Genomic DNA, 22,012 nt, shown 5'->3' with positions numbered 1-22,012 from the left:
GAAAGGTGAGGAAGATTAGAGTCCTGTCCTGGGGCAGTGAAAAGAGGGTAAGAGATAGATGCTGCTTCTGAACACACCCAACATTTTAACAAAAGATTGTAAAAAGCCTATGTGAGTTATGAGCCAGGGACCATGGATGAAAGCCAGTATATATTATATATACATATATAAATATATATGTATAAAAACACCACAGGCCACACCCTTGGTTTTTGTTTGTTTGTTTAGAGATGGAGTCTGGCTCTGTCGCCCAGGTGGGAGTGCAGTGGCACGATCTTGGCTCACTACAGCCTCCCCCTCCCAGGTTCAAGCAATTCTCCTGCCTCAGCCTCCCAAAGTAGCTGGAATTACAGACATGCACCACCATGCCCAGCTAATTTTTTGTGTTTTTAGTAGAGACAGGGTTTCACCATGTTGGCCAGGCTGATCTGGAACTCCTGACCCCAGGCGATCCACCCACCTCGGCTTCCCAAAGTTCTGGGATTACAGGCTTGAACCACCAGGCCCGGCCTACACTCTGATTTTTGACCATGGACCCCCTTACATCAAAAGAATATACATAATCATAAATAATTAGTCCAGTCCATCATATTATGTGAATGTCTCTCAGAGTGAGGCCACACAGGTTTGAAGATTTCCTTTCAATCTTGTCAGGTTCCAAAAGCAGGAGTGATCTTGGTAAAACATATACACCCTTTCAGGCATCCGGAATAATTGAGCTAAGAGACAATGTCATCTCTTGTTCTGGGACTCTTTTGAGTTGTTAATGTAATATTGAATTTCCCTCAATTAATAACCCATTTATTCATTTCTTTACACTCAGCAACATTTCTCCTTCTCTCCAGGAATACCCAAACCTTTTCACCTTGTGAAGGGACATTAGAATCGCCACTGTGCTGGCCTAGATTGCAGGCAGCAATACAGGTCTAGCAAGTACCTCCTCCTCAGTCCACTCCCACTCAGATAGTGTAAGGTTACAAAAGTACAGAGCTAGTGAGCTATTTTTGCCACCAGGCAATATGGCTGCTTCGCTCTTAACCCCAATGTTGCTAGATGGGAGGAAGGTACAGCCCACCTCCATCAGGCCCTCAGGAATTCTGAGTTGTAGCCTTGGTCCTAAGACCACTGCGTCAGATAGGGAAGAAAAAGAAAAATTTTTTGAGGTGATTTTGGGAAGAAAAAATATATATAGTTTTATAGTTATAGTTACATTACTATTACCCTGATATAACAACTATCTATCTATCTATCTATCTATCTATATAGTTGTTTTAGCAGAGACAGGGAGATATATATATATATAGTTGTTATACCAGGGTACTCCTCCCTTGGCAAGATGGCATAGCCATACCAGCATCCATCCTCCCTATCTGCTCTTCCCCACATCAATCAGAAAAACAGAAAAAATCTAGTGGGGATGCTAGCCCGGCTCATGTTGGGGGTGAGCACACACTCGTGAAGGCTTATCAGCGAGGGCCTTTCCATCAGGAAACCTGTCTCATAGCTATCCACAATTTCTGTCTCTCTTGGTAACAAACAGAGTAATTCTTACTGGCATTATGTTCCAGAAAGGGTGCAAAGGTAACATGCCTCAATTCAGTCCATCTCTGCACCGCTGCAGTGACCTATGTCCCCTCATTTCATGGACCCAGGTGGCCACCTCCAGGGAGCACACAGGGATACCTACTTGTTGATTCCAGTCACCTTCCACACCTGGAAGGGAATTCTTCTGATGGGCATTTGTTCTACTTTAACACACCCCTCAAATTTCCATAGGGCCATACCACATGTGGGCATTTCTTTAATAGGCCGGGTTTCCATTGCCCTTCTGCCTGACCATGTGGCCAGGCCATTTGTCACTACCCATGAGTCAGTAAAAACCCAAACACATGGGCTTCCACCACTGTTCAATTCTTCCATCATTGTTAGAAAAACAGCAAGCAATTCAGCCCACCAAGCTGATCCATTTTTATCTTCTTTGATTAAAGTAGCTGACTTCCAGGCCGGGCGCGGTGGCTCACGCCTGTAATCCCAGCACTTTGGGTGGCCGAGGCTGGCGAATCACCTGAGGTCAGGAGATCGGGACCATCCTGGCTAACACGGTGAAACCCCGTCTCTACTAAAAATACAAAAAATTAGCCGGGCGAAGTGGCGGGTGCCTGTAGTCCCAGCTACTTGGGAGGCTGAGGCAGGAGAATGGCGTGAACCCCGGGGGGCGGAGCCTGCAGTGAGCCGAGATCGCGCCACTGCACTCCAGCCTGGGCGACAGCAAGACTCTGTCTCAAAAAAAGAAAAAAAAGTAGCTGACTTCCAAACCGGATGTTGTCCATTCACTTTGAAACTGCCATCTATAAACCAAGCAGCTCCTTTTTGGTCAATCAAGAACTGTTCATAGTGTACTGTCCAAGTGTCGATAGAATCCAGCAGCACCTCACACAGTTCCAGAGTCAGTACTGGGGGTAAAGAGGCTACCTGCTTGTGAGTATCTCCTTGCATTTCCCAGATAGCATAATCCTGAATAAACCATTTCCATTTTGTTATGGAATTCTTCTGGGCATTACTATCCTCATTAGAGTATTTCCCTGACGTCATCCGAGATAGCATTAGTATTTCAGGTGTCAACATCATTTTATGTCCTTCAGTCAGAGGAGTAGCTTCAGTTAACTTCCCTTAGCGAGGTAGTAAATGCCCCTCAACTGGAAATTCTTTAGTCCAAAGTCTCTGTAGTCATTGCAGGAAATGCTCACAGGATTTTGCTATAAGCCCCAGGAAATGCGCCACAGAGTGCTGTCAAATGGAGAATTTATCTTTATCAGGTGCTCTAGCTTCTCCTCTGCACTGCGTGGGCTTGGGCAAGCTTACTGGTTCCGATTTAGTGTGTAAAAGTAATATTTCTTGAAGGGCAGATTTACGTGCCTTCTGTTTTACAGTACCAGGTAGGGGAAATATTTCCCAATCAGACACAATGTCATTTCCCAGGATACAATTAGGTAAAAGAGATGCAACAACTCCACATGAAGTGTGTTCAAATAAATATCAACTTTCATAATCCTATCAGTCCTTACATTTTTATGTTCTAGTTTTACAAACTTCTCTTCTCCACTCCCAGACCATTTTATCCTCTTTTGTGCGAAAGGCTTTGGGTCTCCAGCCAAGGGCTGAGCCAAAGGACCTTGATCTTTCTTCAATCTTTACTTTGATTAACCTGCCTGTCTATTGTACCAGACAATTTCTCAAAGTCTGTTTAGATTTCTCATTAGAATCTCTGCCTTCTGGCTTTTACAATTTCTCTAAACTGGGGGAAATAGAGCAAACTGGGTTGAAGCCCTTTAATATTGGGGGATTAGCAGAGGCTCCCTTTGGTCCACCCAACCTTTGATACTGTTGTATTGACCCCATCAATTTCCTTTGTTTTAACTTCATCGATTTCCATTTTATTCATTCTGTTTTTTAATAACCATCTAAAGATTTCCTTCCTGTTTGGACAAGTCCTATGACTCTCCTTTCTTTTTCTTCTTATTTTCACCCCAACAATGTTTTTTTATTCACCTCATTTTTAAATAACCTTTTAAGAATTTCCACCTTCTTGGCTCACGCCTGTAATCCCAGCACTTTGGGAGGCTGAGGCAGGCGGATCATGAGGTCAGGAGATTGAGACCATCCTGGGTAATAACGGTGAAACCCCGTTTCTGCTAAAAATACAAAAACAAAATTAGCCGGGCGTGGTGGTGGGTGCCTGTAATTCCAGCTACTGGAGCTGCTGAGGCGGGAGAATGATGTGAACCTGGGAGGTGGAGCTTGCAGTGAGCCAACATCGCACCACTGCACTCCAGCCTGGGGAACAGAGTGACTCCGTCTCAAAAAAAAAAAAAAAAGAAAAAAAAAGAATTTCCACCTTCTTGGGATGAGCCCTTTGATTCTTCTTCTGCTTTTTGTCTTTCCCTGGTCTCATTAGGTTAATTAATAAAAACATAAATTAACCTAATATTTTTATTAGCATCTGTATGACCCATAAGGGAAAGCTGAGACAGCAAATTTGGTACAGCTTCTCAAAACGCTGTTTGATTTTGAAGGAGTAATATCACATGGGGTGCCAATGTAGAAGGGGTCCCCTTAACCACGGCATTTACCATGACCTGGGTTATGGAAATATTCATCAGATGAATACTCCTGGCATCATAAAACCAGTCCCACATGGCTTGCATATGAAACATTTCAGCTGCTTCATCTGGGGTGCTCCACTTGGCATTTATAGGTGGAGTTGGACAGTCTCCCTTCTCAGGGTAAAGCAATCTCACAGTAGCTTTTATCAGGTCCACCAAGCTGGCTATTACCTCATGAATAACCTCCTGTGTGTCTGGATCATATACACCCATCTGTGATTGTTCAGTAGTAAGCTGTGTGTCTTCCATCAACCTGAGCATGCTGTTCTACTCTGCAGCATTTAAAACCAAAGATACTGTGCCTAAACTAGTCACTTTCAGAATCTATTTTAGTAAAGGGTTCTCTGGAAGCTGATGATACTGATCTACAAAATGAAGCAATTCCTTCACTTATTCTCTTTGGTTTCAATAGTTACCTGGTTTTGTCCTTCCTCTACATTGACTACCTTTTTGGTAACCACGGGTCTCAGTGGTACTTTGTATTGTCCCTGCATAAAATTTTCTCCTTTGTTGATGACTTTGAGACTAGTGGGCTGAGCTCAGACAGACCCACATCTGAGCTTGATCCAGCCTCAAAGCCTGACCTAGCACTCTCTTTCACTTTTATTTTGGCTAATATAGGTAACAATAACCAAGGAACTATTTATTTTTTCAGATGAGTCTGCATTTCCTTATGCGTCCAGTGAACCAACCCCATGGGAGTTAGATCCATCTTTAAATTCCACTGGTAATGTTTACCTTTAGTAACTGATCCCACAGCTTTGGCTTCATACCATAGGTGACCACGTAGCCACCCAGGACTCAAAAATTCTTCATCCCCTGCCCTTTTATCCTTTCTCTTCCCAAACCACATGTTTCTGTTAGTCAGAATGAGTGGCAAATCCCACTTCTGACACCAGTTGTCTCAGGAAAAACTCTCTGAAGCCACATTTTCCCTCTGCTCTCACATTACCACAACAATCAACAACACAGAAGAAGACTTCTGTGAACAAAGATGTGGGAGTTTCTCCCCAGTACAAAGCAGCAGACACACCTGGGTGTCCCCCAGTGCAATTCCAACATGATCTACCTGGAGATAGTGTCAGATCCCAGAGGTTGAGGGGTCACTCCCCAGGACTGCTCCCTGCCCCCTGACACCAGTCACAAGTCCAGCCTCCAGAACTGCTGATCAACCAGCTTCAAGTTGGGGTTCCCATAACCCCCTCTTTGGGCTCAATTAGTTTGCTGGAGCAGCTCACAGAACTCAGGGAAAAATAATTAGTTGTTTATTATAAAGGATATTGCAAAGAATACAGATGAAGAGCTAGGTAGGCCAAGGTAAGTGGGGAGGGGCATAAGCTCCCATCCCCTCCACGGCTGTGCTACCCTCCAAGGGAATGGAGGTTCCATGTGTTCAGCTATCCAGAAGCTCCCCAAACCCAGCCCTCTTGGATTTTTATAGGAACTTCATGATGTCAGCAATTCTTCCCCCAAGATTTGGGGTGGGACCGTCTCAGAGGAGGGTCTTAAGTCCCACAATCAGGGAATATTAGAGTCCTGTCTTGGGGCAGGTGAAAGGAGGACAAGAGAGAGAAGATTCTGTTTCCACAGACTTAACACAGCCAACATTATAACAAAAGACTGTAACAAGGACTATGGGAGTTATGAGCCGTGAACCATGGATGAAAATCAATGTGTGTATATATATATGTGTGTGTGTGTGTGTGTGTGTGTGTGTGTATAACACCACACCCTCCCTCTGGGATGAGTGAGCTCTCGCTGTATTAGTATTCATAGATCTGGTTGTTAAAAAGAGCCTGGCCTTTCCCCTTTCCCCCTTGCTCCCTCTCTGGCCATGGGATCTCTACACACACTAGCTCCTCTTCACCTTCCGCCATTAGTGGAAGCAGCCTGAGGTCGTCACCAATGCAGATGCCTAATCTTGAACTTTCCAACCATCAGAATCGTGGGCCAAATAACTCTTTTTTCTTCATAAATTACTCAGGCTCAGGTATTCCTTGGTAGCAATACAAGATGGACTAAGTGCCACAAATAGTTTTGCCCTCTGTTTTTATTTTATTCTAAAGTGTAATCATCAATGCTATCATTTAATGAGTATTAATTAAGTGCCAGGCACTTTATGTACAGGATTATCTCATCCACGTAACAACTTTTCACAGCGGAAATAATCACCTCATTTACGCAGATCAGGAAACTGAGGCTCAGAGGAGTTAAGTAAACTTCCTGTGTTTAGCAAATATTGACTATGAGTCTTTCACGTACTAGGACTTAGAATCAGAAAGTGGTAGAACCAGGATCCAGGGTTAGATGTGTCTGGATTTTAAGCCTGTGTTCTTTCCACACGGCTGCATTGCTTTCTTAATAAAGAACTTCTCCAAAGGAACTTCTCTGTCATCCTCATTTCAAAAATAATCCTTTTGAATTCTAGAAGCCTTTTGAGTACAAAGTAAGGAAGACTGTTAACTATGTTTACCAGATGGTAGTAACAATATTGGAATATGTCTGGTTTGTTTGTTGTTGTTTTTAAAAGTAAAGATGGAGAGAGAGAATTTCTAGACTTCATTTAGTGCTTCTTAATTGAGGAGCAGGTCTGGACAAGAATAGACCAGCTGCCAGGCGCGGTGGCTCACACCTGTAATCCCAGCACTTTGGGAGGCCGAGGCGGGCAGATCACTTGAGGTCAGGAGTTTGAGACCAGCCTGGCCAACATGGTGAAACCCAGTCTCCACTAAAAATACAAAAATTAGCTGGACGTGATGGCGGGTGCCTGTGATTCCAGCTACTTGCGAGGCTGAGGCAGGAGAATTGCTTGAACTCAGGAAGCGGAGGTTGCAGTGAGCTGAGATCGTGCCACTGCAACCGCGATCAGAGGGAGACTCCGTCTCAAAAAAAAAAAGTAGACCAGCCAAGAGGCTCCCAAGTGTGGGAGCCTCTGCAATCTGATTAACTGAGCTAAAGGAATCGGGGTGGTTTTGTTAAAGGGACTTAGTTTAATACTTACATTTCATTCTATCCCTTATCCTCTAGGCACCTTTTCAGAAAATCTACTCAGTTCCTCAAGCTACATGCCTGGGAATCAATGTGAACTCACTTTATCCTGTCTTGCTGAGGAAATCTACCTCTTCAATATGTCTGCTTCCTCCATGCACGCGGCCATTCACATTCAGACTACTATTTTCTCTTGCCTACATTTTTGCAACTAATTTGATCTCACTAACTCTGGTCTTTTTCCCCTCAAATTCATTTCCCACACAGCTGCCAGCATAAATTTTCTGATATATAAATTAAAAATATGTAAATTGGGTCTTGTTTCTTCCACTGTATCTTCCCATGGCTCTTAGGAAAAAGATCAAACATTTTAGCATAGTAAATAAAGTCACTCATAATCTAGCCCAGCACTGTTCAATACAATTTGAGCCTCATATCTAGTCTTAAATTTTCTAGTATCCATATTTAAAAAGTAAAAACAAGCAGGGTAAATTAATTTTAACATATTTTATTTAGCCAAACGTATTCAAAATATTATCATTTCAAGATGCAATCAATATTTTTAAAAAATTTATGAGATATTTTACAGCCTTTTTTTCTTGTACTTCATTATCAAAATCTGGATGCTAGATTTTTATTAGAAATACTGAATCTGTAGATTTCATAAAATTTACAACTGAAAAAAATAAATCCAAATTTCTAAACTGTTCCAAACATATTTAAAATTATAGCAATAACTGAATGAAGTATTATTTTTAATTAAAATAAAACTAAAAATTCAATCATTCAGTCACATTAGCCATACTTGAAACATACTTTATAGCTACATGTGCCCAGTGGTACTATACTGGACAGCACAGATCTAACCCTGATTAAATCTCTCAGGAATAACAGCAGCTAATGTCCGTATACGTCAGGCATTGGTCTAAGCATTCCCATGTATTAGCTCATTTTAATTTAGTTGTTACAGGACAACAATCCTATGAACTAGATACTATTTTTCCTCCACTTTATGAGAGCAAAAATCAGGGCACAGAGAGGTTGAGTAATTTGCCCAAGTTCATACAGCTAGAAAGAGCAGAATTGAGGTTTGAACCTAGGCAGTCAGGATCCAGAACTTAGGCTCTTAACCACAGCAATATTGACTGCCTTAAATTCTTGAAATTCCAGGATGCCTCCTCTTGCTTCTAGACTGTTATATCTGCCTCTCCCTGCATCTTCTTCTCTCCTCCAGCCAAGGCCTGAGAATGCACATTGGCCCTTTCTGATTGGGAGAGTGACATTTCCCACACTGTGGCATTATTTTTCTGGTAATTTTTGAGTTCTTATCTGTATGGACTGTAAAAGCAGTGTATTACTAAGACAAATGTCAGTGTTCATAACAAATTCCAGGGCAGAAAAAAATATTTAATCAAATGTGCTTATCAAAGCTCTTTCCTTGCTTCAGAAATGTCCAAGCTGTTTTTAAGCTGATACTATTCCCCTGCCCTGCCTGAAACATTTGAGGAACCTTCTTGGTTACATAACTTGGTGTGAACACTCTCGCTCTGTCCATAGGAGATGATGGTTCACAGAGCGCTGACATGAACATTTTCTCTCCTTCCTAACTAATGAAGGACAGCCTTTCCAGGAAACATGTGCTTTGTGAAGTCTGACATTAAGAGTACACTAAGTCAGCCCAAGAATGGGGCGCAGTTAAATATGATTAAAAGTACAGGATTAAAAATGTTATAACAGGAAATGGAAAAAATGAGAATTACGGGCAAGGCAGCTCTTGCTGCACTTTGAGTTCAAAAAGAAGTTACCTAGTTTCATGAGAAGGTAAAGAAATGCTATTACCATAAATCACTATTAAAATTCACATTAATATGATTACATTAAAAATTAGATAAGAAGAGGGAAAGCTAATTGGATTCTGCTACAGTCACTAATCAGTATTCTTTTTACAGCTAGAAGATAGGATTTATACAGAGGCGCCACTGACACATTAATGGCCACTAGTGAACAGTACCAAATGGTTTGATTTAACTACTAGAAATGAATCAGCCTCTTCATTTAACCTCATGCACATGAGCCAAAAAAGATTATCATCTGAGACACTTGTAGCCAGAGTCTGGCCTCAACTCAGCTATAGGTTCTAAGGAAAAGATTTGAGCATCTGTGAGACCTCAAAGCCATGGGCGGCTAACTTATGACAGAAATCCAATGACAACATGAAGGAGGATTTTTTGGGAAATCATATCTGGGTGAGGCTGTGAAAATCATGTTTTGAGCTTGGAAAAAAAAACCATAATTAGTCTCGTCCTTCCCTAATCTGTGTCCATACACACCAGGGTTCCTCCTTTATCCCTATTCACTATAAAGAAAGGAAAGAGTAAACATTTGACATGCTATTTCAGCAATGTTGCTGTTGTCCATTCAAAATATTTTTCTGGAGATCAGACTTCTGCTTCCAGCCAACATGGAGTAACAACGACCAGGATTATTTTCACTCTTGAAACAACCCAAAACCTAAGAAATGGTGCTCAAGACGCTGAACATCAAGTGGCAAAAAATAATGATCTTTGCAAGACAGGAAAGAAACAAGGTGAGCCCTATAATTGTCCCAGCTCACCTGCTTTGAGACAAATTACAAATTACAAATGCAAAAAAGGGAAACCCAGAGGAACCCCTGAGCTGAGGAGATAGAGCTGAGATATGAGGAAGGCAAAGGTGGTTAGACTACTAGAGAGGAGAGATAACCAATGAAAAAAATCTCCAGAAAGAATACCCCTTTGAGTAAATATTCAGCTGATAAGTGCAGACATGTGAGAAACTGCTGGAGGCCAGGGAAAGAACCACCCAAAAAGATAAGAGGTGATAGTGTTCAGCATTCACACAAGGCCAGAAATAATGCCTATTCTCACAATATAGACTGAAAATCCTCATGATTCATAGGGAATTGGGTAGAATATACAGATAGGTCTTCCCTCAGAACTAGGAAATAATTAGTCCTAATTATTGAACCTTGAATACTGTTGACTTCTAACTTAACAAATCTTTTTTTTTTAATTTTATTATTATTGTACTTTAAGTTTTAGGGTACATGTGCACAACGTGCAGGTTTGTTACATATGTATACATGTGCCATGTTGGTGTGTTGCACCCATTAACTCGTCATTTACATTAGGTATATCTCCTAATGCTATCCCCCCCGCCACCCCACAACAGTCTCTGGTGTGTGATGTTCCCCTTCCTGTGTCCATGTATTCTCATTGTTCAATTCCCACCTATGACTGAGAACATGCGGTGTTTGGTTTTTTGTCCTTGCGATAGTTTGCTGAGAATGATGGTTTCCAGTTTCATCCATGTCCCTACAAAGGATATGAACTCATCATTTTTTATGGCTGCATAGTATTCCATGGTGTATATGTGCCACATTTTCTTAATCCAGTCTATCGTTGTTGGACATTTAACCTAACAAATCTTAAAAGCATATTCAAAAGGATCAAACTCTTTCCAAATAACTTAATTTAGTCCCAGAAAATGTCCTAAAAATTATCTTTATAGGAATACAAAAATAACCAGCATCCAACAAAGTAAAATTCACAATGTCTGTCATCCAATAAAAAAGTACTAAGAAGCAGAAAAATATGAGCAGAAAAATCAGTCAAATGACTCAGGATTTTTCAGGCAGAAGAATCAACAGCAAAGGACATTAAAACAGTTATTATAACTTTATTTCATAGGTTCAAAAATTTAAATAGCAAGATGGAAGCTATAACTGAGACCCAACTTGAACTTTAGAGATGAAAAGTCCAATGTCTGAGATTAATAAAAAATGCACTGGATTGGATTAAAAGATATTTAACTTAGATATTTTAGAAGAAAAGAATTATGAACTTGAAGACGTAGCAAGAGAAATTACCCAAAATGAAGTACAAAGAGAAAAGCAATTTTTTTAAAAAAAGGGGAACTTATGATCTGTGAGCTGTGAAAATTTCAAGTGGCCTAATATGTGTGTAATTGCAGTTTGCAAAGAAGGGGTTCCCAAAGTAGTAGGCAGACTCTAAGATTACCTCCCAGTGATCTTTGCCTCCTAGTATTCATATTAGTCTTTAGTTCCTGCCTCTCGAGTGCGGGCTGAATTTATTGACTCAATTCTAATGAAGAAAATACGGCAAAGGTGATGTAATATAACTTGTATTACACAATATATTACAAAAAGACTCTGGTTTCCATCTGGGGGCTTTCTCTCTCATTTTCTTTGAATCCATTTTTTTGGGGGAAGCTAGATGCCATGTTGTGAGGCAGTTGCATGGAGGGGTCCCCGTGGTGAAGAACTGAAGCTGCCAACAAGCATGTGGGTGAGCTTTGAAATTGATCTTCTGAGGTCTGCCAGAAGCTACAAAAGTGAGTTTGTAAATGGATCTTGCCCCAGTCAAACCTTGAGATACTACATCTCTGGCCAACACCTAGGTTGTAGCCTCATGAGAGACCCAAAGCCAGAGGCACCCAGCAAAGTTATATTCAGATTTCTGACCCACAGAAAGCGTGAAATAATAGGCCAACTGCAGTGGCTCATCCCTGTGATCCCAGCACTTTGGGAGGCCAAGGTGGGTGGATTACCTGAAGTCAGGAGTTCAAGACCAGACGGGCCAACATGGCGAAGCCCCATCTCTGCTAAAAATACAAAAATTAGCCAGGCATGGTGGTGTGCACCTGTAATCCCAGCTACTTAGGAGGCTGAGGCAGTAGAATTGCTTGAACCCAGAAGGCAGAGGTTGCTGTGAGCTGAGATTGTGCCACTATACTCCAGCCTGGGCAACAAAGCAAGAGACTCTGTCAAAAAAAAAAAAAAAAAAAAATGAGACATAATAAATGTGTATTGTTTTCAGTTGCTAAATTTTGGAAGAATTTGTTACACAGCAATAAATAACTAATAAAAATACTGAAGAAATGGCCAGAAAGTTTCCAAATTTCAGGAAAACTGTAAACCCACAGATCTAAGAAAATCAATGAACTCCAAGCATAATAATAATAATGAAAACCACATTAAGACACATCATAATCAATTTACTCTAAACCAATGACAAAAAGAAAATCTTAAAAGCAGACAGTGAAAAAAGACACATTAACAAATGTAAGAATGTCAGCATATTTCTTGTTAGAAAAAAATGCAAGCAAGAAGACAGTGGAACAACACCTCAAAGTTCTGACAGATAAAAAATGTCAATAGCAAAATTATTTTTCTGAAATGAAGGTGAAATGAAGATTTTTTTCAGTCATGGAAAAGTTGAAGAATGCCTCAACAGCAGATCAAAATTTGACCCAAGAAGCATCAATAAAAGCCCTTCAGGTAGAAGAAAAATAATACCAGCTGGGAATATGCATTAACATAAGGAGATGAAGAAAACTGCAAATGGTTACTACATAGACAAATATGTAAGTTATTTTTAGTGGTTAAATCATTTTGAAAGATAATTGATGGTTTAAACAACAACAACAACATAACCTAACAGTGTAGTATAAAGTTTGTAACATGCAAAAGTAAAATGTATGACAATAATAGCACGAAGGATGGAAGAGGAGAATTGGACTAATATAAGATTACTATACTATTCCTGAAGGGGCATTATATCTTTAATGTGGATTGGATAAGTCAAAGATGCAGATTATTAACCCTAAAGTGACCATTAAAATAACAAAGCAAAGAGTTTTGCTAATTGGCCAATGAAGGCAATAAATGCTTATAAAAAATAATCTAAAAGAAGGCAGAACAAGGGGGTGCAGGGGGAGCAAACAAAAAATGGGACAAATAGAAAACTAATAGTAAGATGAATGATTTAAACTTAACCACATTAGTAACGAAATAAAATATAAATAGTATGAACATCTCAATTAAGAGGCAGAAATTGTCAGACTGTATAAAAAAGTAAGATTCAATAATATGTTGCCTACAAGAAACCCAGTCTAACTAGAAAGACCCAAATTGATTAAAAGTAAAAGAATGGAAAAACATACCATGCTAATACTAATAAAAAGAAAGCTGGACTGGCTATATTAATATCAGACAATGTAGATTTGGAGCAAAGAATAATACCTGGGACAAAGAGGTTTATTTCATAATGATGAAGGGGTCAATTCACCAGGAAGATATAACCATCATAAACTTCTATGCACCTAATAAGTGAGCTTCAAACCACATGAAGCAAAAATTGCAGAAGTACAAGAAGAAATAGACAATCGCATAAATAGCTAGAGATTTCAGCATCTCTCTCTCAATAATTAATAGAACAAGTAGACAGAAGACTTTAAGAAGACTTAACACTATTAACCAACCTGACCTAAATGACATTTATATACATTCTGCCTAACAACAGAAGAATACATATTTTTTTCAAGTTCACACAGAATATTTACCTAAGTTAAACTACATTCTGGGTCATCAAACAAGTCTCAATAAATTGTACAGTCTATGACCATAATGAATCAAATTAAAATTAAATATTAATAACAGAACATCTGTTGAAAATTCCCCCAAATTTTTGGATATGATATAACACACATTTATATGACACATAGGTCAAAAAAGAAATCAAAAGTATTGGGAAGTATTTTGAAGTAAATAAGAATATACAAAGAGTGTATCAAATGTGAGACATATTGCTAAAGCAGTACTTAGAGGAATTTTTATAACACAAAAGAACCTGTATTGGAAAAGAAGAAAAGTCTCAAATCCATAATCTCAGCTTTCACTTTGAAAAAAACAGAAAAACAAGAGCAAATTAAATTCACAGTCAGACTAACTTTGAAAAAGAACTAAGTTGAAGAACTAACTGATTTCCAGATGTATTATAAAGCCACAGTAATCAAGTAATATTGGTGTAAAGGTAGACAAATAGGTCAATGGAACAGACTAGAAAATGAACTGAAGAGATGGGAACTCCCATACACTGCTCCTAAGAATGAAAAATGGTACCACTTTGGAAAACAATCTGGCAGTTTCTTAAAGAGATAAACATGCACCTACCAGATAATTCAACAATTCCACCCCTAGATATTTACCAAAGAGAAGTATAAGCATAGGTCCATACAACAACTTGTACATAAATGCTCATAGCAGCTTTATCTGTCATAGGAAAAAGGTAAAAACAACTCAAATATCCTTCAACCATAGAATGGATAAACAAACTATAGCATATTCACACAGTGGAATACTACACAGCAATAAGAAGAAATGACTATTGATAGAGGTAAACATAAATGAATTTCAAAATAATTTGTTGATTGAAAGAAACCAGACAAAATGAGTACATACTATATTATTTTATTGATTAAAATTATAGAAAATGCAAAGTAGTGATAGAAAGTAGATACACGGATGGGAGTTGGTGGGCAGTGGGAAGGGGCAGAGGAAAGGATTACCAAAGGCACAAGAAAACTCTTGGGTGTAATGGGTAAATGTTCATTATATTGATTGCAGTGACAGCTTTATGACTATATATCTATCTATACACACACACACACACACACGCACACACGTTGCAATTTACCAAATTATATACCTTAAACCAGTAGTTTATTGTATGTCAATTATACCTCAAGACAGCTGTTTAAAAGGAGATCAAATTCAGATGTAGACAAATAGGTCTACATCTTTAAAGAGATAAAATAATATTGTGAACCAAATTAATGTATCTGGATGGCAGGGCAAATTTAATTCAGATTGTAAATGCTTCTTATGCATCTTGAAACTGTGGGGAAACTGGGAAGAAGGAAGCCATATCAGGTTTATCACATATGTTACATTTGTGGTGTCTTTGAGATACAACTCTTGCATATTTTAATACTGCTAGTGTCAGAAGAATCTATCTATGCTAGGAAGACTTCTTGACTCTTTGAGTGTGGAAGTTATTAGGGGAAACATTCGTCAGTACATTCCATTTTTAGCTCAATTCTTGGGCTATGAACTGGTGCCAGATACCACATCTGGTTCTTTTAAGAGTTTCATTAGTGTCCCCTATGAGGTGCAGTTAAAACAGAAAAGAATTTTAATGACATTCAAAATCATATTGGGTTCAGGAGTCTTGGCGTGATATTGAATGTGGCACCACTCCTGGAGGCAGCAAGGGGGGAAGATAAACTACAGGAGATCTGAGGCGCTGAAGAGATCTGAGGATCAGAGCTCCTTGGGTCTCCCTGAGGCCATGGGAGGGAAAATGCTACAAGAAAATAGAACCAACAGGCTGTGCCAGCTGGTTCACAGCAGTCAGGCAGAGGAGAGCTACCCACACCCCAATCCCCATAAGCAGGAAATCACATCTTTTTGGATAGGGACAGCCCCCATTGTTACTCTGCTGACAGTTCTTTCCCATAGGTAAAAGTCAGAGTAAATGCCTATTACTAAATACTTGGTGCCAGGCTGTGTACTAAACACTTTGACTCTCATAAATTCTTCACGCTGATCTTGTTAGGTAGTATATCAGTTAGGGTGGCATTTGGCTGTATGTGGCTTAACTTAATAACGCACTTTTTTTTTTTTTTTTTTTTTTGCTTTTCTCATATAACAAGGAATAGAGGAATGGGCAGTTCATTATGCCTGCAGCTGCTCAAGGAGCAATGTTTCCCAATCCTACCTGCTCCTTTACCCTTTGTATGTGTCTTCATTCCTCAGCGACCGCTCCACCATTGGGTACTGAATCACATCCAAGGTAGAGGGACCCTGAAGAGCAAAAGCATGTGCCAGTTGAGTCAATCTCCATGGGAACAGCCCCATCCAATGACACCTGCTTATAGTTCATTTGCCAGAACCAGGTCAAACAGACCCCCTACTGGAGTCTGGGAAATGAGTGTTTCTAACTGGAAATACCACTGAACTGGACAAAATCATTAGAAAGGAAGGAAGATAGCATAGCTACCGGGTAAGAAACTAGCAGCTCCTTCAGAGGATGTTAACATCCCCATTTTAAAGATAAGACGACTGATTCAGAGACATTAGCATAATTAGAAAGGAACAGAGATGAGATTTGAACCCAGCCAGCTGGCTCCAGGCTCTGTGCACTTTATCACTAAGCAGGAGTCAGGGGCTCTGAGTGTGATGTCCCTGTTGTGTCACTCTTATCGGTAATGACATTCCACATAAACAGATGTGAGAACAATATTCTGACTTCCTCTTCTGCAAGATTACAAAAAAATGGTCTTCTAATGATTTCTTTCCTCTAAGTAAGTCAGCAAATTGACCTTTATTCTATATAAGATTTACTGGAATAAGTATTGGGCTTTGTTCACATATTGTGCCATTTGCTTAAGAAATGCAGGGTTTTCCTTACCCCTAGAATTAAGAACAAGATTTCAACTATCTCTTGGTCATAGAGGAAATCAAACCTCATCAAAATTACTGACCAGGCTGTGATATAACCTAGAACCCTGGTTTAGAACCAGGCCTCTGTGTCCACTAAGCATCTCATGCATGCTGTTTCCATACTGATGGGGGGCTGTTTCTTTCTTTTCTTTTCCTTTTTGAGCTCAGTCTTTATTTCTTTTTCTTTTTGAGCTCAGTCTTTATTTCCCCACTCCCCTTCCCAGAGGAGTGCTAAGCAGGAAACAGCAGCCATCAGCCTCCAAGAAGCCTGGCCATTCAAAAGCCGGGAATAATTTGCCAAGGGGATAAAGAGGCTGACCAGGTCCCTCTTACCATAGAAGGAACAACTATAGAGCAATATAATTTGCAGTCTTACTGTCTACTTTTATATAGGGTGGAATGGGCGAAAGAAAAGATGACAGTTTCCCTCCCCTTCCCTTCTCAGGAAAGATGCCAGAACCATGATCCTATAAACTCTCTTCTCAGTGGGAGCTCTGAGTTTCATGTGCATAGATCAAAGTAGGCACCAAACCCGTTCCGCCAGTTTCAAGGGCCACTGAGTTGGCACAGCGCATTATGGGCTTAACTCCAGTTCCTTGTCTTGATATAAGATCAGGTCTCCTTAGTGACAATCAATAATGCCAGGTCCACGTGTTCTTTAAAAGTCACATATCTGTCATCTCTAGGATCTAGGAGTGTGCAGGTCCTACTGCCACCCTCTTTCCTAAAACATTGCACAGGTTAAGAACACCTCTATATTTGAAGCTCATTTATGAGCATGTGTGGATGTCAGTACTTAAATAAATAAATTTACTTTTATATCAAAGGATTCTTAATTATGCTTTATAGATGCATGTAAACAAACAAGCATGAGTGAAAAAGATGACAGTGTCCAAGTGACTCTGAAGACGGTTGGCAAAGTATCAAAATATTCCAATCCCTTGTTAGATTTATTTTGCCTCGGTTTGTACCCTGGGTGTCCCAGAGCTCAAATTAGCCAGATAAGTGGCAAATCTCCCTTGACTTGGTGTCTACTAGGGAACAACATTAAATTAGCATTTGATTGAGTTTGGTCTTGAATTTCAGGATTTCCTTTCATCTACTGAAGAGGTCATGTGGAAGAGCTCTACAGTTTGGGCTGAGGCGGTATTTCTCTTCTCTGGTTTGGTTTGTTTGGATATTTTTGGCAGCGAACACTTGCATTTGTTTGCATGTTTATAGAGAGTCCTTTATTTTACCCTGTGTGAACCTGACATTTCACCTTTAATATAAATAAGTTGCAAATAAAGCAGTTGTCATTTAACCCTGAGCCAACCAGAGTAACTAAATATAAAAGCTGAGCATCTAGAAGCTTCCAAATGTGTCTGCTTTTGTTGGAATGACAACCTCCCTGCAGCAGCACAGGGATAAATGGTTCAAAGGAATAGTAAAAGACAATGGTGTTTTTAATTTCCTATTCACTGCCTCAATTGTTGTTCACAATGGCAATCAAACCATGTTGACATCTTGGCTCTGTTAAATGATCTTAATGACAGACGCCCAAATGTTCCTGGTTCTGACCATTACTTGGTCAATGACTTTGGGTCCCTTCCCTCTCTTTCCTCTTCCTCCTCCACTTCAGTGCACACAAACATACTACCTGTGTGTCTTTGTGCAGATAGCCTAAACTTTTTGAGAGTTCTGCTCATCCGTGAAATGTTGATATTTCTCTCCCACATTTGTTTTGAAAATAACATGAATTGTGAATGTGTTTTTGCACTGTGTCCAGCATATAGTACATGCCCAATAATGTGAGCACCCTTCTCCTAAGTTTTTTGCTGTCTTCAGGGCTGACTTCACAGATGTGTGACTCAACAGGGTTTCATGCTTTCCAGGGTCCCACTCATGGCTTTATGCTCTGCTGTCGTTACCAAAAATTCTCAACATTTTTTTCAACAATAGGTCCACATTTTTATTTTGTAGTGGACCCTCCAAATTATGTAGCTGGTCTGCCTCTCTTTTTTTACACTTTCTCCCCTTTTTCAAACTTTTTGGGTCTACTAGATATTCTCTTAGTTGGCTAGGTCATTCAGCCCGTTGCCCACAAGGTGTTCTGCTGGTCAGAGTGGTGCCCATGGCTAAACTCCACGTTCCTAGCCTTGACCTAGATGTTATCCGTGTACTGCCCAGGGTTTCACCATGCTTCTGGTTAAGGTGCATGTGTATTGGTCAAGATGTAGCTTTTAACAATGAAAGCTTTTCTGAAAAGAATATGACTGCCCACAACTTCCAGTTGACCCAACACAGACATAGTATAGTGATCCCAACAGCAGCCAAAATGCAAACTTAGGGACATCAGGCCATTGGTGGGTTTTGCTTCCATGCTGTATTCCCTAGTTTGCCCCATCAGGAGAAAAACCAGGTTTTGTGAGGCCGGAGCCTATGTAATTTAGAGGCCTTCTTTAGAAGTATAACATTACAAATATACCATTAACTGAAGTTTTAATGTAGTGTATTACTGTAGTTTACTTAAAGGAAGGAAAAAGTCGCATCTTTATTCTAAACAAATCAGCACTGTTATTTGTGATACTTATCAGGTAGGTATCATTCAGTAGGTATCCAATAAATGTTGATTGATTTTATTAAATATCAACTGGAAATTCTGAATACTTTTATCTGATATGACTGTTTATATCCCCAACTAAATTTTATATATATATATATATATATTTTATTTTTTTTTTTCTGAGACAGAGTTTCACTCTTGTTGCCCACACTGGAGTGCAATGGTACGATCCCGGCTCACTGCAACCTCCACCTCCTGGGTTCAAGCAGTTCTCCTGCCTCAGCTTCCTGAGTAGCTGGGATTACAGGAGGGCACCACCACACCAGGCTAATTTTGTATTTTTTAGTAGAGATGGAGTTTCACCATGTTGGTCAGACTGGTCTCGAACTCCTGACCTCAAGTGATCCATCCACCCACCTCAGCCTCCCAAAGTGCTGGGATTACAGGCATGAGCCACCGTGCCCGGCCTAAATTATAATTTTTATAGTAAAACCTCAGGGATATAATTGCCAATTCTTTGAATTCTCCATAGCACTACCTTATTTCTTTAGCAGAGTGCTCAGTAAATGTTTGTTAATTTATATATATGTCATATATATTATATATGTTGTTATATGTTATATAAACACATATATGTTAATTTGTATATACATACATAGCATATATATGTTAATTTTTATATATACATACGTGTGTATATATTATATATGTGCATATATACCATATTTTACATATGACGTGTTCCCACACTATATACCAGGACAGAAAACCAGGCATTTCATTTGATCGAGGGTTGTCAAACCAATAATCTGCCTTCCTACTAATTCCTAAACATGGAGGTGATCTTATATATCACCTGGTGATGCCTTTACTTTACTGATGAAGAAGCAGCCCAGCCAAGTTAATTGACTTTATAAAGCAGTTCTATGGCCTGAACTAGAACTCAGGCTTCTCATTTGGGGTCCAGTGATTATTTTGCTACAGAATGCTAAGTGTGTGGCTAAAGAATGGGGACAAAAAAGAGAAATTAGATATAGTTTACTTAAGTTACAGAGAATGTAACAAGATTCTTTAGCATTAAAAGTATTTTTGTTTTATCAGTTTCATCAGTAAGGTAGGGTAATCATTTCAAGGTTAATGCTAGATTAATTTGCCTTGTAAAAACTTCATTGTACTGAAATGGGGAGGAAATGTACAGGATTAGAGTGGTCATATTTCATGCAGACAATGTTTTTTATTTATGATACTATCCCATTATTTTTCATAAGTCATAATTTATCTCGAAACTTTAATTTAGAATTATTGTATCTTTCTAAAAGAGGAAAGAATCATTTTTTTCTAAGACAAATAAATAGCTAGCATAGAGTGCTTAATTATGAGGATGGCTTTTAATCTTTAATTTACCTTCTTTTCCTGATTTTGATAAATATTAAAACTTTTTTATTATTAAAAATAAGCCTCAATTCAAGCCATAGAAAGACTCCAGTGAAGAACATCAAATAATCTAAAATAATCTGTATCTGCCCAGATCACCCATGCTGACCACACAGTTAAATGACTTCCCTCCTACTGGAAGATCAGATGTTTTTTAGCACTAAAAAGATCCTGGAAGAATAATTTCATTCAGTTCTTTGGGGATATCTGTTCTCTCCCCCATTGTGTAGGTGACCGGTCCAAGGGGTTATTAGCTCTGGCTGCATGTTAGCATAATCTAGAGAGTGTTTTGTTTTGTTTTGTTTGAGACACAGTTTGACTCTGTTGCCCAGGCTAGAGTGCAGTGGCACAATCTTGGCTCACTGCAACCTCCATCTTCCGGGTTCAGGCAATTCTTGTGCCTCAGCCTTCTAAGTAGTTGGGACTAGAAGAGCAAGCCACCATGCCCGGCTAATTTTTGTATTATTAGTAGAGACAGGGTTTCACCATGGTGGCCAGGTTGGTCTCAAACTCCTGGCCTCTAGTGATCCGCCCCACTCAGCCTCCCAAAGGGCAGAGATTACAGGGGTAAGCCACTGTGCCCAGCCCAGAGAGTTTTTAAAAGGTATCACTCAGGCCTCATCACAGGCCAATTCCATTTGAATTCTGAATATCTGTATTTTCAGTATTTTTAAAATGTTGGATGTCATGAATCTGATGTGCAGCCAGTGTTGACAACCTCTGGTGTAAATGGGTTCTTCTGTTCAGATGGAGCCTGTCTGTCCCAGCCTCTGCCCAGATGAGAGAGGACCCACGCCATAAATGAAAAGGCAGGTTCTACAAAATCCCACTTGTTTTCTCTCCAGTCCTAAACTGAGAAGTAGGGAAGAGACCAGAGGGTTCCAGGTGTGCCTGGAGGACAGATTGTGTTTTGTTTTCTTCTATCTTTGTTTTTTTGCCAAAGGTACAGAAAGAGAATAAAGGCCTCCGCTATCTCCTAGAGCAAGGTTTTCCACCTCAGCACTGTTGACATCTGGGGCTGGGTAATCCTTTGTTAATGGAGGTCCTCCTGTGTATTGTAAATTCTTAAGCAGCTTTCTTGCCTTTGACTCACTGGATGCCAGTGGCATTCACCTCCCCAAGTTGTGACAACCAAAAAATGTGTACAGACTTGCCAAATGTTCCCTGGGACTGAGGGGAGTGGGTAGGAAATGGCCCCTGGGTGAGAACCGTTGTCCTAGAGCTAACAGCAGAAGCTCTGATGAAGAATTTAGTGGTGACTGTTAGGCTGTGGCTTTTGTGAGTATTGGCAATAGGCGGCAAGGATGGTGGTGCTGGTGAAGACATTGGTGGAGATGGCAGTTTGGGCCCAGGCAGCAAGAGAAACTCTGAAGGTCATGACTGTGACTGTGTCTCAGCAAGCAGGCAGTGGGAGAGACTTTAAGGCTCTGGGTTAAACAGCAATGCCAGGCAGCCAGGAGGAGAAGAGCAGTTGCAAAGACTTGGAGGAGAGGGAAGATGTTGATTGAACTCTGCTTAGGGCTGCTGGACATGAACTGA

General features: G+C 39.9%; 1 long non-coding RNA gene across 1 annotated transcript in view; it reads right to left on the bottom strand.

Annotated features, from left to right (window-relative positions):
* The window catches only part of LOC129037444 (uncharacterized), a 108,404-nt gene that overhangs the window by 33,837 nt on the left and 52,555 nt on the right, over positions 1 to 22,012 (bottom strand). The window lies entirely within an intron of this gene.

This window comes from Pongo pygmaeus, chromosome 4 (assembly GCF_028885625.2).
Source record: "Pongo pygmaeus isolate AG05252 chromosome 4, NHGRI_mPonPyg2-v2.0_pri, whole genome shotgun sequence".
Classification (NCBI taxonomy): Eukaryota; Metazoa; Chordata; class Mammalia; order Primates; family Hominidae; genus Pongo; species Pongo pygmaeus.
Note: the sequence above shows the minus strand (reverse complement) of the source record. Positions and strands in the feature narration are given on the sequence as shown.